General features: G+C 39.2%; 1 pseudogene; it reads left to right on the top strand.

Moving 5' to 3' along the window:
• The first annotated feature begins 14,317 nt into the window (after window positions 1–14,317).
• Window positions 14,318–17,785, top strand: LOC116220452 (annotated as a pseudogene).
• The last annotated feature ends 2,537 nt before the right edge of the window (window positions 17,786–20,322 follow it).

Raw genomic sequence — 20,322 nt, 5'->3', positions numbered from 1 at the left:
CAGGACTACCTTTTAAAAATACTAAAATCTGATCCATTCTGAAAACGCCTGTAAGATGCTTCTCAAATAATAGAAATGTCATAAAAACGTCTACGTGTTTTAGAAGCTCGGCATGTTCTGCCATTCTTCAAAGGCATATTTTCTCAGCTGCTCATTGCTGGAGAGGTTGTGTTGCTCTACCTTTTCTCTTTAAAATACCCCAAAGGTGTTCTTTTGGATTCAAGTCAGGCGCCATACTTGGCCAGATGATAGCTTTAACTTTTTTCTTCTGTGTGTTGGATTATCATCAAGCTGGAATATTCCTCTTCTGGAGACTCGGAGTCATCATGTCAGCCAGTATTTTGGTATATCATGGTATAATGGTGGCATCTATACATGTAATCTACCCAACACCTTTTGCACTCATGCAGCTCGCTCCATCACACTCCCACCTCCAGCTTCACTGTTGGGACGATGCATTAATTGTGGTAGTCCTGGCCAGGTTCACGCCAAACATGCTGGACCAGATCTGAGCAAAGAAAATGCTTCCAATATTAATCAGGTGAATCTTCATGTTCTTTAGCATTTTTAATCTGGTAGTTTTGTGCCGAAGAGCAGGCAAGGTTTTTCTCTTGCCGTCCATAGCGGTTGACGTTATGCAATGTTCTTCGCACTGAGCAGTCACAGACACTCTGATTTCCGTTGATGACCCCTGTGCCAAGTCTGAAGCACTGGCCCATCTGTTTTTCAGAGCTAGATTGTGCAAGTAGCGCATGTCCATGGCATAATTTTAGGAGGACAGCCACTACGGCTCTGATTAGTGGTACTACGGCTGGTTCTATAGGCTACCTCCTGATTACTGTTGCAACTGTGTTAATACATTTTTTTTTTGTTCGTCTCAGATCTTCCTGTATCCTTTTCCATTTTGAGACACAATTGAGAAAGTTCTAGAAGGCTAATTGGTAATCACAGGTATACTCAGTTTTGCTTCAGTGATCACAGGTTTTCTTACTTGTGTGTCAGTGATCACAGGTGTATTCACTATTCACATTTGTTGCATCGAGTTTCTACTTTGAGGCCTACATTTTCAATATAGTCTTTCTAAAGTATTTGGTTTTGATTGTTCATAAGTGAAAATACTCTACTTGTTAACTTGTCAAGAAAAAATACAACTATTAAGAGGTGATGCGATTTTGAATCATTCTACATTTAAGTAATGTTGCACAGGGGTGTACTCACTTTGGTTGTATACTGTATCTGATACAGGAGGGGGCTGCTTTCCATGTTTATTGAGGTTTACACATCTGTAGCAGAACAGAAAGCGTTTTAGCTTATGTATTTGTATGGTATTACTTTCAAATGTTGGTTCAAGTTATACAACTGCTTGCCACACTGTGTCAATTTTCATTTGGAAATGTGCCGTACAGCAACAGAAAATGTAGATGGACACCGGAGTTGTCAAATAACAACCAGATTCACTGACTGTTTGCCTTTTATTCCTAGACGCAGACAGCCAGTCAACATAAGAGCGTGTAAAATAAACATTGAAATGTATGATTGCAGCAGGTAAGTCTTAGGAATAGTATACAGTGTAGAAAAGTAATTTGTGTGATGAATAGTGTATTCAGAATATGAGGTACTGCACTAATTAACCACTCATTTCTGAGTACCGCTCATTCTGGAGACTGACATGAGCCACTGTGAATTAGACTCTGATGCCATTTCCCAGTCAACATCTAAAGAAGAACAAAATATGAGGAACTTACTGCTCTCCGAAATTGGATTCTGTTAACCTGAAATGGGAAGTTACTGACAACAATCAATAAACACATTTAAGCCCCTTCCCACTGCCTGCATTGAGTTGCATCTGTGCCACAACACAGCTGGTATTATTGATGGTTCCAGGCTGGACACAAAAAAAACTCTTTGCCAAGTCTCCTCAAGAGTCTTCTGATGGGTCTTTAAAAAAAAAAGGTGTTCTGTCTGAAAACTAAAAGTGCTAGATTAGGTATTAGCTCTAGCCCCATTACGCACGTGTGGAGTCAAGGCCATACAACAAGTTACACCTGGATGTGTTGAATTGCAGGTAGGCAGGAACCTCAGAAGAAGTGTGTGAAATGTCCTTTCATTCCACTGTTTTTAGGCTATTGCTTTCCACATTTGTTTTTTCATCAATACAGTATGACTCCATTTATTTAGAAAACAGTTTTTGTGAAATGTGATTGCATGTGTATATTTTATGTTGCCAAACATAAGTCATTTGACCAAAGATTGCTTTTTCGTAAAAAAAAACTTCCAATAACAACAACTGTTCTTGTAAAAATGGAGACAAACATCAAACCACAAATTGTACCCTGATCTCCATATCAGATACCAGTGAAAACAGAGTACTTATATTAGCAATAGTTCAGTTTTCATCACTGGCATAAGTAACCTTTAGTAATCAAAAACACCCATTTACTGCGATGCACACTCTATATACACAGATAGCCACAAATTAGAATTTCTGTTGTGGTTTGCCATGCTGAAATAAATCATTGAAAAATGTGGTCTCCACTTTCATCGTGAGCTTTGCAAAGTTTAGTAAACCTCCAGGAATGATAACACTACCATCTGTTTCCCCTTTGCAAGTATAGGAAACACATTGCACAGAAGTTAATTTCAGAGATGTGCTCTGCCATCAACTCGGTGCCCCTCGGTTTGGCAAAATTAATTTACTGACTTTGCAAAGATCTTTTAAGCTCAGCCAATCTTTAGCAGCTTCTGGGTATGATATGACACCCCCAGGACAGGCTGAAGTGAAAATGTAGATTTCAACGTGAATGTTTTCAAATGATGACCAGAGGCATCAGCTCCTCATTACATAATGAAGCCGACATGGGGTTGGCCTTTGCTGTTAAGTCTTAGCAAACCTTTAGAAGAAGCCACACGTGCCATTTTAAGACACTGTTATAAAACATTTCTGTTTCGAAAGTAATATTATATTGCATGCACTCTTCATTAGTATACTTGCTATATGTGCATTCAATACACAGAGAGAGTGTGACATAAAAGGGGTTACATTGTCCTTAGAATCTCAAACTGTTTTCATGTACAGGACTTTTTGGCACGCTTGTCTCACTTTTTTTGCACAAAGCTGACATCTTCAGTGCCCTTGCGCATCCTGTCCTGTTGCATGTTTTTGTTCCCAGCACACATTTGCTACCTGTTATCACAGGCAATTATGACACATGTGGCAACACTGGTCTGGCCTATGTAGAACGTGAGAACGCACAGGTCATTTTTAACGATAATGATGCGTTAAGTCTGGGGCTCGTTATGGAACCCCAATGGAGCCCTTTACACAGGAACAGCCTTTTCCCTTGTGTGCTCCGAAAACCTTCAAACAGAACTTACCACTGTTCTTCTGAGCAAGTTCTTCATGCTGCTACAATTGTTATCAGTAGCCTAGCTGTGAAGCATATTACTTGTGGAAAAAATAGCTATCCCTGTGAAAAATAAACAAATAGACAATTCACAGAACACATATACGAAATTTGGGGAAATCCTTTTGTTAATAATAAAGAAAAATCTTAAAATCTGCTTTCACCTTCTCTTTGTGAGACATAGAGCGAACTGTTCATTAAATGATGTGATAACTTCCTGAGGTGATAAAATCCCAGGCATGCTTTTGCTTAACCAAGGCTGCAAACACATGCAGCACACACCCAGAATCCAGGTGCAACATATGGTTCTGATAGCCGAATTACGTGCTCCTGTGTAAGTCTTTGCTAAACTTTGTCCTAAGCATTTGATCCCTTCCTGTTTGCACCTCTAAAAGGCTTTTTACCTTTCAAAATTTCGATTCATTGAGAAAATTCAGACAATGTACACAGTTCTAAAGCAATGGCTAAAACAACATAAATAGACATGTAATTGAAACTTAAAAGGAAAAAGTATGTTGCTTACACATGTAATAACGGACCTTTTAAACCAGTGGTTCTCAAAGTGGGGGGCGCGCGAACACTCTTCAGGGGGGGCGCGATGTCACAGACGGAGAAAAAAAAAAACTACCGCCGACCTGTCACTGGTTAGTGAAAGCTCCCTCAGTGGCGAAATGCAAGGGGCTGGACTGACCCAAACAAATCGAATACTGTTTTGCTCCTGATCCACCAATCAAAACGGAGGCTTATCATTTGAACGCGAGTTGCACCTAAGCTTCCGAGTATAAAAAAAACGCAGGCATGGTAAGCGCTCACCCTGAGACGACTCTCTGCAGAGTTTGTTCAATTTCCCTTATCATTCAGATATTCATTGCTTTATAAACAGTGTTTTTAAAGACTCACTCCTTCCTTAGTAATACCTTACTGCACTTGCAGTAGGTCTATTCGTAGCCTATTCTAAGAAGTAATTTGCTCCGCAATCTTTTAAAAAAGCTCGTAGCCCCGAGAGCTAGCCTAGCTAGCTACCTTCTTCCAACTACAGCTAGCCCTTTTCTTCTTAACACCTAACTTTACATTTTTTGATTATCCACGTGTTGCAACAAATAAAACACCAGCACTTGAATACTATTTTGCGCTGTCCTTGTCTACATTGTGTACAGTTCGTTTTGTTAGGAATAATTGCCTAGCACAGCCTTATCCATTATTCGTGTGCAAGTCGTTCACAACCACACATAGGCTACAAGAACACGAGGTTGAAATTAGAACTTTATTAACTTCACACACACTGTATCAGCAAACAAACACAACATGGACAAGTTTTTGATTCGTAAAAGAGAAGCCTGTGGACTTCTTTAAACATAAACGTGATGGCCTCCAGCAACAACGAACCACCATGTCCAAGCATAGCACTGTCTCCAAGCAGTGTCTGGGGGCATCTTATGTAGTTGCTCATAGAATTGCTAAGCTTGGCAAACCCCATACAATTGCCGAAACACTGATTTTGCCGGCCACGCAAGACGTGTAGAATAAATATAGGTATTGCGCTGAGTTTAGCTCCTATGTCAAATTACACTGAATCACGCCGAATATCAGAAATCAGTTTGGGTCCTATTTCAAAGAGGACTAGCGTTCATTCGCCTGAGTTCGGGATCCATTCTCTGCTCAGCAGATAAGCTGTCAATAGATATGAAAGCATAGACATATATATGTATATGATACATATATACATATATGACATATGTATATATGTCTATGCATGAAAGAGCAGCTGAAGAGTGACAGTAGACTTAAGCATCTCCCCTCTTTCGTCATTCTGGGTAGCAATGATCAGCTTTGCGACATGGCCTTAAAAATGCTCCTCCTTTTCGCGTCGACATATTTGTGCGAGGCAGGCTTTTCAAGACTGACTGCGCTCAAAACTAAATACCGCAACCGCGCACAGATCGAGGATGACCTGAGGATATGTTTGTCAAACATTGCCCCAAGATTTGAGGACATTTGCAGTGCAAAGCAGGCTCATGTCTCACATTGACAGACCTGTAGGATTTTTTTGTAAAGATCACAATGAGGCCCATAATAATAACAGTATCCTAATAATAGCAATAATAACACTTATTATTATTATGATAATAATAATAATAATAATACAATAATAATAATTGGTCGATAATCATTAATTATAATATTAATAACATAATGATGGTGATAATAATGAATAGCCTACTAATAGGCCTACTATTACTGATAATAATAATAACAATAATAAATATAGCTGCAGGCAGCAATGGCGGGTTCCTCCTCAACATTCCAATCATTACAAAATTGACATGACACTGACATGTATTTCATACATGTACACAACATTGGACAGATAATTGGATCAATGGCTGATTTGAAGTCATTTTTTTTAATTATTCACAAATTGTCACTGTCGAGAAATATCCATGCTGGTGACATTATGGGTTCTTGAGACTTTTTTGTTTCCCATGAGCAATAAGTCATGGGTACCAAGTTTTAGACATTTTGGACTGACAGGGTTAAAATGCCACCCTTTTGAAAGTGACAACTTTGAAGCATGTTCTGTCAGGCCACCTGTGCTCTGGTCAGGCCCTTAATGCAGAGATCCATTCTTTAAAAGCTTTGATTACAACAATAACTGTATGAAAGTGAGGATACACTTCACTAAAGGACGCTTGTAGGTTATGTACTACTACAGCTTGCTCTGCCCACACACTTTCCCCATCCATGCTGTTTCCCTCTTTCCCAGTGCAGGTCACGCATAAATGCGGCGGCCGCATGAGGATTAGAAGTAGCCCAAAAAATATAGTCCCACACAGTAACACTGTTTTCAAAATTCCCCAAAACTCATTAAAAATCCATGGTTATAGGAACTCTCCCTGAATTGACATCTCTCTAGTCTCAGTCATACACAACTGACAAGAGGCATGCAGTGAACTGGACCAAGGTAGAGCTAATGTCCAGCTGTTTGCAAGTGTACCTTGTGATGGTACAGCAGCTTGACAATAATTTATCATGGTCAGACTCTCTCATCCCATTTAACTACACAACATGCACAATCAGGGTGACCAAACAGTATTATTAACATGAAAGCTTGTCTCGGGGGTCATGCATCTCACTACAAGCTTTTGATTAAACGTGAGGACCCTGTTAGCAAGTTATTTCTATTCATGTTTTGTTTGTGATTGAATGGTAATGTCAGCTAGCTAAAAACAATGTTAGTTAGCTTGGCTAAAATGGTTTTCATAGCAACAGATAGCAACAAATCAGATCAATGGAACTTTATTCAGAAAGGGGGGGTGGATGGAACATATACAGTAAAGGTGCAATGGTAGGCATTGTTCTGCCTTGAAGCTGCATGCGCATCCTCATTGTTTGTAAACACCAACCCATCTAAATGTAAAGATAATATCCAAGCTAGCAATTTTGCCAAATTTGACTGCAACTTTTTAGCATTGTAGGGCAAACACACTCACTGCAAAGTAGGGCTGTCAAAATTGCTCAAAAATGACGTTAGAATATTCCATTTAAAAAACACATATATTCGAACATATTCGAATATCTGGTTGCGCATTAAGGCACGTGAATAACAGGATAAATTAATACAACGAGACATAACTACTTGTATAGGTCATTTATTTAAATTTTAACATATTTAACAACACATTACCTACACACAAATAAGTAAATGAACTAATGGCCAAGACCGCAGACCTTGGCCTCTCGCTCGCGCACACACGCACTCTTTCTTTCTCTCTCTCTCCCTCATCGTCGCGCCCTCCGCATCGGTTTAAATGAACAACAACAATAAACAAATGCTGAGTGCTGATCAAGAGTTTCGTGCAAGCAATTTAAGGTCGCGATTCTTGTCCCAAATATGGCAGGCTTCATTCAGTGATTGAAACTAATATTATTAACATTAATTGAAGTTTTACAGTATAGAACCGATATTGAACACTCCGAGCGAGCTGGGCTGTGGTAAACATGAAACTTTTCCTTGGCATGAAACGGCAAATAATCAAACCAGTGCATGAAGCTGTTTTACCTATCTAATCTATTTTATTCATGCAATATACAGTCAGTACAGTAGCGACTAGCTCACACTAGTAATGTTTCTGTTAACGTAAAATAAAATGAGACACGGTACCTCGGTTCCAGTGCTTCACAGAACTCCCTGAAGCCTATCCCATCCACCACACTGATCGGCCTCATGTCCTTGCATATGAACGAAATCATTTTTTGTGTGCAGGCCTCCTGTCGTGCCGCAGACAACGAACTTGTGGCGGACGGCGCAAAATATGTATCCAGTCGTGGCTGTTTCGCTGAAGTTCCACATATTAGGCCATATTCACTTGGGTGCACATTTTGGAGATGTAGCCTCAAGTTGCTAGTTGTTGAATGGTTAGCTAACTCTAGCTTGACTTAGCTTACACACTAGTTTAGCTGTAGGCTCAACAAGTTTACAATCAACTGACCAAAATCCGAAACATTTCCAGACATAACTCTTTAGATTTTTTCTCTGCTGCGGTCAAGCTGGGTTCTGCACCTTCTGCCATCTTCCACGCAAGTCAACTGTTGCTGTGCCAGACAGTGCGACTCCTGTGACCTGTCCCTTACCTCAGGCGCGCGCCCACCCGCAAAGTAGACAGTCGCGCCACTGCTGCCGCTATTGTGTGTTTTTTTTTTTTACATTCGAATATTAATTTTCACATTCGAAATTCAGTTTTTAACAACTATTCCAATATGTATTCGATTTTAGAATATTCGTTGACAGCCCTAGTCAGCCATGGGCTGCCTAAAAGCTCCTAACGCTAACAGAAGTAGCCTGTCAGCCATGGGCTGCCTATAAACTCCTGGGTCCTAAAGCTACCCGGTTACATTACATTGGAAATCGCGCTAGCAATTAGCCAAGCATGCATGTTTCAAATATTCACCAAAAATCTACTTTTCATCTTACAGTCAATTTCTTTTCAGATTTGTTTACTAAACATTCTCAAGTGTCTTCATATGAACTTGTGATTGAATCAGAGTATCACTTTTTGAATGTAAAATGTGTAAAGCATTATTTTAGCGTTAGCGATTAATAGCGATTGCCTTTGCACATGGGAACATGTTGTAGTGTCATCAACGTGCATACCAAGTTTGGTGTTGATATCGGAAAGATTTGCTGAGATATGACTTCACTTCCTGTTTGGCGGCTTTTCTGCTAAATTTCAGTGGCTGTACGGACAAACGGTTGTGAGGATCAAAATTCTGTATATATTTTGTGAGGCTTGGTCTGAGGATCCTCTCTGGTGATTTTGAAGAAGATTTGACAAAAATTGTAGGAGGTGATGCCTTTCAAAGGTTTTTGATAAAACCTTTGGGGGGGGGGGGGGGGGGGGGGGGGGGGCCCAACTACCCCTAACCAGCTTTGGGGGGGCTCAGCTTGCAAAAGTTTGAGAACCCCTGTTTTAAACCATTAAATATATTTTGTGGTGTGGAGACTTTTCTATGTTTACTGAGTACAGCAGCCATTCTTGGAGATATGATGCCTGTATTTCTCAAGTCACAATTGTTGCAACACTTTTAAACATACCATCTGTTATGTTTATTTAATATTATATTCTTGATAGGCATGTGATCACAATCTATAGTACAGCTGTGAGAGCCACAGGACGCTCTGTAAGAAAGATGATCTTTTCATGCTGTATTAAGGGGCTAGGCCCTTTAAGACATCAATCTCTCATGTCTGACATGAAGGGATTTTTCAAAATTTCTATCCCTCAAACATGGCATCTCTATTATACAAGTGATTTGATAGATGGCTCTTATGTTGGTATACAGTCAAATGGGAAAGTGCAAAAAGCACAGAAATATGACTTTAATATGACTTTTGGTGAAAATAATACAAGCCGTTGGATTCACACTACCACTATGCTCTGTTCCTTGTTGGGGATCTCATCCCTATCCAAACATCAGTCCTTGATCCATACTCAGACATCCCTTCCAGTAAGACCGACACATCTGGTCCCCACCTGAGGCACTGCTATGTATAACATACCCAGAGGACGAGCATTAACACATTGCGTGTATGTCTATGAAGCCACCATAGAAAACATGGAGGTGCTAAATGAAAACCACAGACCCTCTAGACGTCAGAATTCCAGACAGAGATTAGTTTATATAACATCAGCGAAGATGGACACCTGGGTGAGAATGATGTTAACAAAGAAAAGAAGTTCAGAATTATTACGTTACTAGGTGTAGTGTCTACATTTTTGGTGTAGTTCCACAACAGGTAAGATATTCACAATTCTCTTTTACAATAACTTGAAAGGTATGTGGATTTTCAAAATCTAAGGTATATCAACTAATAAATTGTTAAATGGAGTTAACTTGAACTTGAGGACAATCAACCAAATTTGATGATTTTGGCAGTAGCTGGTTGATCTGATGCTTTCTGGTTGAGAGTGTTTTGAATACTAGGTAAGACACATGTTTTCCAAGTAGGTTCAACGTGGATTTGACTTTAGATGATCTTTAAAAGAGTTCCCATAACATAACAGAACCTGCAATATATCATCTTGCATGAGTCATTCTGAAAAATCTAAATGCTCATATTTCTTCTGATAAATGATGTCCATTAAGTTTAATCCCTTTTTTCAGTTGTTGTTTCGTGGGGGCAGCTACAGATGTGGTGGGGAAATGTCTGTCAGTTCAGATGGAGACTTCCAGTGGCCTTCTATGTTGTTGGTGATGTGGAGAAGATCATTCTAGAAGTATGTATGTGAACATCTGGGAGTTGTTTTGGAAGAGTTAACAGTCTGTAAAACAGATGGATGCCGATGTGAGTGAATACGGAAATGTGATCTAGGGAAAGAAAGGTGTTCAGACTTGAGACATGAACTCCTGGAGGTAACGTAAAAGCTGAACATTATTTAGGGAGTCTATGGTGTGTCATCCATTCCTCTCCCTCTTTCACGAGCACACAGGGCATGGTCAAAACATGATGCATTTCACTGCAGAGAATCTACCATTGTTGAACTGAATTTTCATCATACAAATATTTTAAAGCAGTGTTTCTGAAATCATATCTGCATAGTGTGGCTTAAACCCTAATTTACCTTGATTGCTTGTAAATAATTTGACAAGGCATATATCTGATATTCTGACAGTCTATTAACAGTATATGCCAAATTAAAACAAGTAATGGTGATTGCATGCGTTGAGAATGTTTCTTAGTGCATTACTTCCATTCACTTACATGGTCTCAAAATATTGAAGACATCTTGGCCCTCCTTAATGACATGTGGTAGCCTAAAACCTGACACATTGGCATAACCTCTAATGTTTTAAATTATGCTATTTTGTTGTTACCATCACACAGAAATGTCAATGTCTTTTACCTCACACTGTTTTGAAATTTTAGAATTTGTCCCCAGTATTCTTCGATGTTTGGCCAGTTGAATGGGTGGCTGATACCTTTGCACGAGTTCTGTCTCTTTAACGTGATCCTTCCACCAGACAGCTATGGCCTTTGTAGTGCTCTAGTGCAAGACAGCCAAAAGTGTTATCAAATTGACGGAAAAAACACCAGGCTGGAAGGCTTAAGAGTGTCTGAACTTTATGGGACAGAAGAATACATTTGGTAAATATTGCAGAAAATACGATTAATCTGAATCCATGAAATTATGAAATTACCTCACCATCAAGTCTATAGGCTAGTGGCACAGTAATGGCATGGCACACAAGGAGTTAACAGGATGGTTCATGAATGAATAGTGTATTACTACAGTAAGCGGTGGGCTGAAATGTCACAAGCATCACCCAAACTGAATGCAAGGTGAAAACCAAATGGAACACTACTACTGTAAATAATATCAATCAAATAAACTGGTTGGATGCCAATTAAACCAATTGAATGACCAAATAATACTGATAAACCATGAATGCATCAAATGTAGGGAAATTAAACCCAACAAGAATGAGTGAATAAGATAAAGAGATGGAATGGAGAGAGATAAAGGGGAAATGAAGAGAGAGAGAGAGAGAGAAACATGGGGAGTAAGAGGAAGAGAGTTAGAGCAAGAGAGTAAGTGAGAGGTTTACAGAGAGTTAGAAAGTTAGAGATGGTTAGTTAAATACCGTAACCTCTATTTCCATACATTTCCACCAACCAATCCAGTGGTATTGTCAGGGCCGGCCCTAGCACATTTGGCGCCCTAGGCAAGCTTCACTCCCTAGCGTTAGCTAACTAGCAAGATTACATACAATCCATTCGCTAAAGTTGACAATACAATATTTGGATTTGGAACAAGTTGCCGTGTTTGTCTTCCTTAATGGGTGTGCTATGCAAGAGTAAGATATTTGTAGTGTTTTTGCACTAGCTATTGGCTTTATTTGTTTGCCCCTGGTGTCATTTATGACTGGCTGGCCCTCAATTTTTTAATCATGTCTTTTTTTTATAATGTATGATAAATGGACATATTATTTTGGATATACCCACCTCTGTAAAATCCTTAAAGAACTATGTGACAGGGAGTAGGAAGGCTTTCAATGAAAAGGTACATCTTTTCTTCTTAACTCCACTAAAGAGCCCGGGACAATTCTGGCATTCATGAAAGAGTTCTTATCTGGGATTCATTCTTGGCTAAGAACAGGATTTAAGGATTTACCTTTACCTTTCTTTTCTTTTTGAATTGCGCCCCCGATGGCTTTTGCCTCTTCATAGTTTCTTTTGTTGACATTGCTTGGACACACACACTCATGTGCTACCCGATGTGCTAGCATGTTCTGACAACACCAAGGAGTTACATACCCCTTCCTCTTTCGATTTTTGGCTAATTTTTTCCTTATGTTAGATCTATTTTTTTATGTCAAAATATTGGTTGGAGATAAAAAAATAAAATTATAAGAATTTGTATGAAGGACTGGCCCTGATCAGAAACATTTCAGTATCTTTCTTTAAAAGAACAGCCGCACAACAGTTCGCATTAACAAATATGAGCCAAAATGTCAATAAGAGAGCAAGCATGTATAAGTGGGCCTAGTTCAGATTTTCTGTGGGTAGAGTCATACAAATTCTAAACGGAGCCCCAGTGGGGTCTCTGTGGAATCGTCCCCAGGGAATCATCCATGGAAATCCCACACAGGTCCATTGTGGGATGGGCCATGATGGCCAGTATAGGTCGACAATGAGCATGTCTGTGATGTGGGTTTGCCCATGATGGGCTCTCCGTAGCATCTTTAACATGGGAACAGGAATAGGCGCAGAGTGTGGGCACAATATGGGAAGCGTCCAGTAGACTATGCCCTTACCTGCAGGGCAGTTTTTTTTCTAAAACTAGCATGCTAACTGGCTAACAGCCAACAGACTTGCCTTGCAAACACCATCAGGAGTGCTGAAACTGATCAAAGTTATCTAACGCCTTTAACTGATGCATTTTGGCAATATATTTAAATATACCTAAAAAAAACCTGGAAAAACCCTACATTATCACTATAAATTGGCATTAAACTGACAATATGAAATACCGTGCAAATGTTTGCCTGAAGCCAACATCATGATAGTGTTTATGTTTCTACTATAAATAATAAAAATAATAAAAAACTCTTCCTTCATGTGATCTACATGGAGAGGAAGTATCGTTCTATGGTGGTGCAGTGGGCTAAAACACAGTAGTGCTCCACAAAACACAGGATTTGATCAGAACTACAGAAATCAGAGTACACAATATTCACTGTCTAACTCACATAGGACAATTCATTCATCATGTCTTCCACTTTCACAATAATAATATGTATCATTGACCTTTTCTCATTGGTACTTAAAAAACATTACACATAAAAGATGATATATGAATATGAATATAATATGTAAAATCAAATATTTTTTAAATACTTTCTCACATACTGTAACACATTTGTGTGATATGAATTTAGTTAACAATGACATTGAATAGGTTAGAAGACCTACAGATACTGCACTTTAATTGTAAGCAATCTTACATGAACAAGTGTATTCTAAATGCCAGGGCATGACTGATAATTGAAAGAAAGTTACATTGAAGATTTGATTTCCCACTTTTAAAGAACCTTGGAAAAAGTTCCTCAATTCTCAGAAATCGTTTGAAAAGACCCTTTAATTGGAGAATAATTTAATTCTGTCTCATGCCGCAGCTCGCAGCCTTGCCTTAGTCTGCATACACATCCTTATGCATATGAGACATGCAACTCATTTAAGGGTCTGAAATAATTTCGGCAGAAGAGACAGTCTAGTCTAATCATGTTGATTGGTACGGTTCCATTTCCTGAGTACAGTTAGTCCTGCAGTAATAATCTCTAAACTAATGCAGCATGGCTTTTGTGTGTCTTTGACTACCAGGCACACCTTACTTTGACACTTGGGGTCTCAAAATGTAGAGATTTTCAAGAGATGATGAAGACAAATCAAACTGGAATATTCTTGCCTGTAGCTGCAAGTGGGGTTGATTCTGAAGACATCTCTTGTGAGTATTGTCAAATTTTAAAAGATGTACGAATTTTTCTGCTGACTTCTGGTAAATCATACTAATTATTCATTATAAGCTGCCCGTTGCATGTCTTCCAAACACAACCTCTCAGTTAACGGCCATGCTTCAAGATGTCACTACTGTCAGAGGCCAACGCCATCTTAGAAGGTGATCAAAACAAATAAGCTCAACATCATGTCTCTTTGTTCAGTTGTTGAATTTTCTGGAGAGGTGGTGGCGTCCTCCCATAAGAGCTTCCATTAGACACCTGACCCTGACAGCAGGCCTAAACCCCCCTGGCAGACACACCTGTGGAGGGCTGTATAAAAGCACAGGTGAGATGGGTCTCACACACCGAGCCCCAGTGAAGGAGCCGTCCACAGCATCTCCACACACTAAAGCAACATGGACCTCAGAGCCTCCATCTCCCTTCTTGTGCTGCTGCTTGGCCTGTCCAAGGCTCTGCCTGTCATGGTAAGAAATGCCTGTGATATTCAGAACTCTATCTTTAAATACTAATTGTGGGTTTGTACCTTTTATTTGAACAATTTTGGTTTTTATTTGTTCTCAGGAGGACGTGATGAAAATGAATTTTTCTGGAGGAGTCTGACAGTGTGGACTTAACTACACAGATTCTGTCAACCAATAATGGTCTGTTTCTCATTATTTAAACTATTTAAACTGCTTCATTAAATGACCTCGTTTGCATAGCACTTACAGTGTCACTAGAATACACTTTAAAAATTACATTTCATCTTTTAGCCTCCAGTGGAGCTTTCTAGTGGAAGGGAGATCTTGTTGTGCCAAGAACTAGGAATGCTATGGCTTGCTTGGACCAACCATGCCTTATGGAAGAAGTCTTCTAATGGAAAAGTTGAGGTCCCCTACACAGTCAACCTCAGTTTTGGTTAAGTATTTGTTGTATTTTTTTATATGCATATACTATATTTCAAAGCACCCCCATTGCGCATTGGTGCTTAATGTTTGTTGTGCTTTTCCGCATCCTCTGATAAGAGTAAAATTCAAATGCCATGGCAACCCTTCAACAGAAAAACCTGTGTTCAGTTTGTTGCTCGCTCAACTCAGAGGGACTACATCAGCATTGAGAACAGAGATGGGTGAGTTTTGTCTACTGCAGTGTCCTGACAATGTCACAAATCCCTCAAATGTCCACTTACACCTGCCTGCCTTCAACATGGTAAATCCCACACTAATTAGGATGCTGGTAACACTTTATTTCAAGGTTCAATTCAATAACAGCAATGAAGACCACCATTAAGGCCACTAGTCAACTAATACTGCAAGGCATTAACTGCAGAAGTACAACTAAATAATTCATGGCTGGTGATGGGTATATCAATGGCCATTAGCGATATGAATAATGTTAGTTAAGACATCCTAGGTGTAAAGAATATGTTTGTAAACATAGATAAAAACAAACTTTAGTATTGAATACAAATTGTGATGTATCAATTCCGAGGTACATGGGTTGTTCGTAACATTTAATACATAAACTAATGTTAGAAAATGGAAACCCTATTGTAATTGTCATGGTAACACTTTATTTGGATAGTCCACCTACAGAAACTTCACAGATGATTTGATGAAATTCAGTCTTTCTAATTGTTCATTGAACATCACCTTCACCAAACCCAATCCCTAACCCTATTCTTAACCATAAATTGTAGTTTGTACATGTAACCTCACCAAGGTCACTATTCCCCTGTGTTCCGGTTCTTACTTCCAAAGGAATGAATGAGTGGAGGAGACTGTGTACCACAATAAATATATCTTTAATAAGTAACTGATGGTTTATCTACACAAGGCAGACAGTGTAAATGAGACTAGACAAATGCCTATAATTGATAATGACGGTATGGTATTCACTGATAATCCAAATCATAAAAGAAAAGAAGTACAGCCCTGTTCAGGGCAGACATTTAAGGGCGAGGGTAAGAATAGGTCAGTCGCGGCTAAAGCCCACCCTAGAGGTAAGACTAACTAAAGGGTTTGTATCAAGTAGCCAATCTTGATACTAGACCACTACACACCACACCAACGGCAAGTCCACAATGGCTATCCACTACACCACAAATCACACACTTCCCACTACGGCCCCTAGTAGCGGGCGTTGCACAGCACACACAAGTTGCAAGCGATAAGGACTCCCCTCTATGATAGCCCCAGCTACGACTGACCCAAAGGAATAAAACAGAAAGAAAGTAAAACTCGCCAAGACACAAACAAGTAAACGGAAGGTGGTTTTACAGCAACACTATGCAGGCTAGTAGCTCAATACAAGTGCTTGTCTTATCATAAATTAGCTATGGGAAAAACAGTGATATACAGTGTTCCTAGAACCAAAGGACAAAGAGCTCATAATCATTATACACAGTAAATATTCAAATCACAATTCATTGTAGCCATTTCACAATTCATTGTACACAGTAAACATTCAATTCAGAATTCATTAAAAACAATTCATTATATACAGTAAAACATTGGAGCCATTTAAATATAAAGACTGGTTCTTTTAAAATGTATTCCAAATACCGCGTCATAAAGTCCGGCATGCGAATGTTAAGACGCCAGTGTTCCCAAATGCGTTGTAGGTGTGAAAACTACAACAAACGCAGTTGCTAATTAGATGTATTGCAACGCGTCTCATGCCACGGCATATACAACAACAGTGAAACAATGAGTTACCTGTTCGTCTGTTAGAGGCAACACTTCACAATCCTACTGGCGTTATATTCCCACGAACAAGCAGATCCGTATTGTGCTTATTATTCACCGCCGACAGAGCCAAACCAAACATGCTGCGTTTGCCGCGTGAATGGCATTTAAAACAAATAGGAAGTGCGGGTCACTGCGAGCTCCCGTGTAACGTCACGTCCCGTGCGCCAGGCACAATCAGGTGACTGGCTGTACACCTGCTAAGGGCAACCCCTTCCACCCGTCACATACAGATTTCCAGCAGACTATCCAAATAACGTGTGACCCATTATTTCTCCCATCTTTCTCAGGTGCTTCTCCAGCCTTGGGAGGACAGGAGGCAAACAGGTGGTCTCCCTCAAAAGGAACGGTTGTGTTTACCACGGCATCATCCAGCATGAACTCAACCATGCTCTGGGCTTCTACCATGAGCAAACCAGGAGTGACAGAGACCAGTATGTGAAAATCAACTGGAATTACATCAACTCACGTAAGCTGCATTCCCTACCTTCAATTCTTACTCAGACCGACAGAAATTAATGTAGACCTTGAGACCCTTCTCCTTGTTTTGGCAGGAATGAGTTACAACTTCAAGAAACAACGCACTAACAACCTGAACACTCCATATGACTACTCTTCTGTGATGCATTATGGGAGGTAAGAAAATGGGACCCACTGAATAAAACGTATTCATCAAGAGCTGTTTTACCTGTTTACATTACTAAATAAAAAATATGCTTTACAAAACTTTTACCAATCACTGTCCACATCTCCTTCTGTAGAACTGCTTTCACAGTCCAGAATGGAAAGGAGACAATCACTCCAATTCCAAACCCAAATGTGCGAATTGGACAGAGACAGGGAATGTCCACCACTGACATCCTGAGGGTCAACAAACTCTATGGATGCTGTGAGTATGACCTCCTGTATAGATATGGTGAAACATCATATAACTTTGAGATTGCTGAAATGATGAGTACTGCAATCCAATTCTGACAATCCTCTCCTCTTCCAAACAGAACCAAACCCAAACTGATGCTGTCCCAGTCTGGTACCACCACATGACGTCTTGATCACAGAACACAATGTGACAGATGAATATGTATATGTCTTGTGAGCATCACTACTGTCATATTAATATTACTGGAAAATAAAATGACTGAAAATAACTCATTGTCTTGTTGTTGCTCTACTATTTTCATGCAATATGGCAAAATAATCTATTTCCAAAATCAGAAACATATCCTCTCAGTATCCTTCTTTAAAACAACAGCCGCACAACAGTTCACATTAACAAATATGAGCCAAAATGTCAACAAGTTATGGAACTAAGAGAGCACGCATGTATATGTGGGCCCAGTTCAGATTTTCTGTGGGCAGAGTCATACAAAATCTAAACGGAGCCCCAGTGGGGTCTCTGTGGAATCGTCCACAAGGGCTTATCCATGGAAATCCCACACAGGTCCATTGTGGGATGGGCCATAATTGGCCCTCAGGATCATTAGTCAATGTGCCCCCAGTATAGGTTGACTATTAGCATGTCTGTGCTGTGGGTTTGCCCATGTTCGCTTCTGTGGGTCGACTATAGGACATGGGACCCTCATAAGAGCTAACTTACGGAGCTTCCATATGGGTTCAGTGGGGATTTGCCCATGATGGGCTCTCCGTAGCATCTTTAACATGGGAACAGGAATAGGCGCAGAGTGTGTAGGCACAATATGGGAAGCGTCCAGTAGACTATGCCCTTACGAGACAGGGCAGTTTTTTTTCTAAAACTAGCATGCTAACTGGCTAACAGCCAACAGACTTGCCTTGCAAACACCATCAGGAGTGCTGAAACTGATCAAAGTTATCTAACGCCTTTAACTAATGCATTTTGGCAATATATTTAAATATACCTAAAAAAAAACTGGAAAAACCCTACACTATCACTATAAATTGGCATTAAACGGACAATATGAAATACCGTGCAAATGTTTGCCTGAAGCCAACATCATGATAGTGTTTATGTTTCTACAATAAATAATAAAAATAATAAAAAACTCTTCCTTCATGTGATCTACATGGAGAGGAAGTATCGTTCTATGGTGGTGCAGTGGGCTAAAACACAGTAGTGCTCCACAAAACACAGGATTTGATCAGAACTACAGAAATCAGAGTACACAATATTCACTGTCTAGCTCACATAGGACAATTCATTCATCATGTCTTCCACTTTCACAATAATAATATGTATTATTGACCTTTTCTCATTGGTATTTAAAAAACATTACACATAAAAGATGATATACGAATATGAATATAATATGTAAAATCAAATATTTTTTAAAGACTTTTTCACATACTGTAACACATTTGTGTGATATGAATTTAGTTCACAATGACATTGAATAGGTTAGAAGACCTACAGATTCTGCACTTTAATTGTAAGCAATCTTACATGAACAAGTGTATTCTAAATGCCAGGGCATGACTGATAATTGAAAGAAAGTTACATTGAAGATTTGATTTCCCACTTTTAAAGAACCTCGGAAAAAGTTCCTCAATTCTCAGAAATCAATTTAATTCTGTCTCATGCCGTGTGTGCTTACCTTAGTCTGCATACTACATCTTATTCATATGAGACATTACACTCATTTAAGGGTCTGAAATAATTTCGTCAGAAGAGACAGTTAAGTCTAATCATGTTGATTGGTACGGTTCCATTTCCTGAGTACAGTTAGTCTGCAGTAATAATCTCTTAAACTAATGCAGCATGGCTTTGTGTGTCTCACCTTACTTTGACTCTTCTCTTGAATTTTTAGTAGTGCTGTCAGTTAAACGCGTTATTAACGGCGTTAACGCAAACCCAATTTTTTATTTTTTTTAGATTAACGTTCTTTTTGGCCTCGCAAACTGTGTAGTAGGCTAACGTTACGGTTTGAGTGAATGGTGAGCGCGATACAGCGAAATGGATGATAAAAAGCTTCTGAATGGAAAGTTTACTTTTAAAAGTTGTGTTGTGCAAAATAAGCAAGCTTCACTGTTGTCTGAAAATGTCAACAGGCAGCTGGCTGAAAGCAAAGAATTAGTAGGCTTACCTTTTATTGGTAACCTAACTGACTGCTATGTTCCCAGCAAACTTGAAAAAAAGAAAATATTAAGCCATGGTTTAACTGCACTATAGTCCTTGTTACCTGAAATGTACACTTTATAATTTAATTTTGTACCGCCCTGTTTGGCAATGTTGGTTTTCAATAAAATAAAAAAATTGCATAAAGCAAGCCAATCCACTTTTCCATGTTGATAAGGGCATTCAAATAAAACTATAATGATGGAAAAAATAAATAAAAGAAGGGACATTTAGAATAGATACAAATTTGCGATTAATCACTTTCATTTTGAGTTAACTATGACATAAATGCGATTAATCGCGATTAAATATTTGAATCGTTTGACAGCACTCATTTTTAGATTTTCAGAAGATTATGCCTTATAGTCTAGGTCCTGGGGAAGATTTGTATGCGCTTCATTTAGCGGAGAATATCTCAACTGTTACCCCACTGAACAACGTGGGATGTGTGCCAAAATCTATATCCGGGACGAAAGTCCTGAAAATGACCACAACAGGTGACACTATTATCACACTACAGGTGAATGGGACTTTTTTTTCCTTTATAGATATCCTCATCAATTTCTACCAGATTAATCTTCAT

This window comes from Clupea harengus, chromosome 5, assembly GCF_900700415.2.
Source record: "Clupea harengus chromosome 5, Ch_v2.0.2, whole genome shotgun sequence".
Taxonomy (NCBI): Eukaryota; Metazoa; Chordata; class Actinopteri; order Clupeiformes; family Clupeidae; genus Clupea; species Clupea harengus.
The sequence above is the reverse complement of the archived record's forward strand: the minus strand, read 5'-3'. Positions and strand labels throughout refer to the sequence as shown.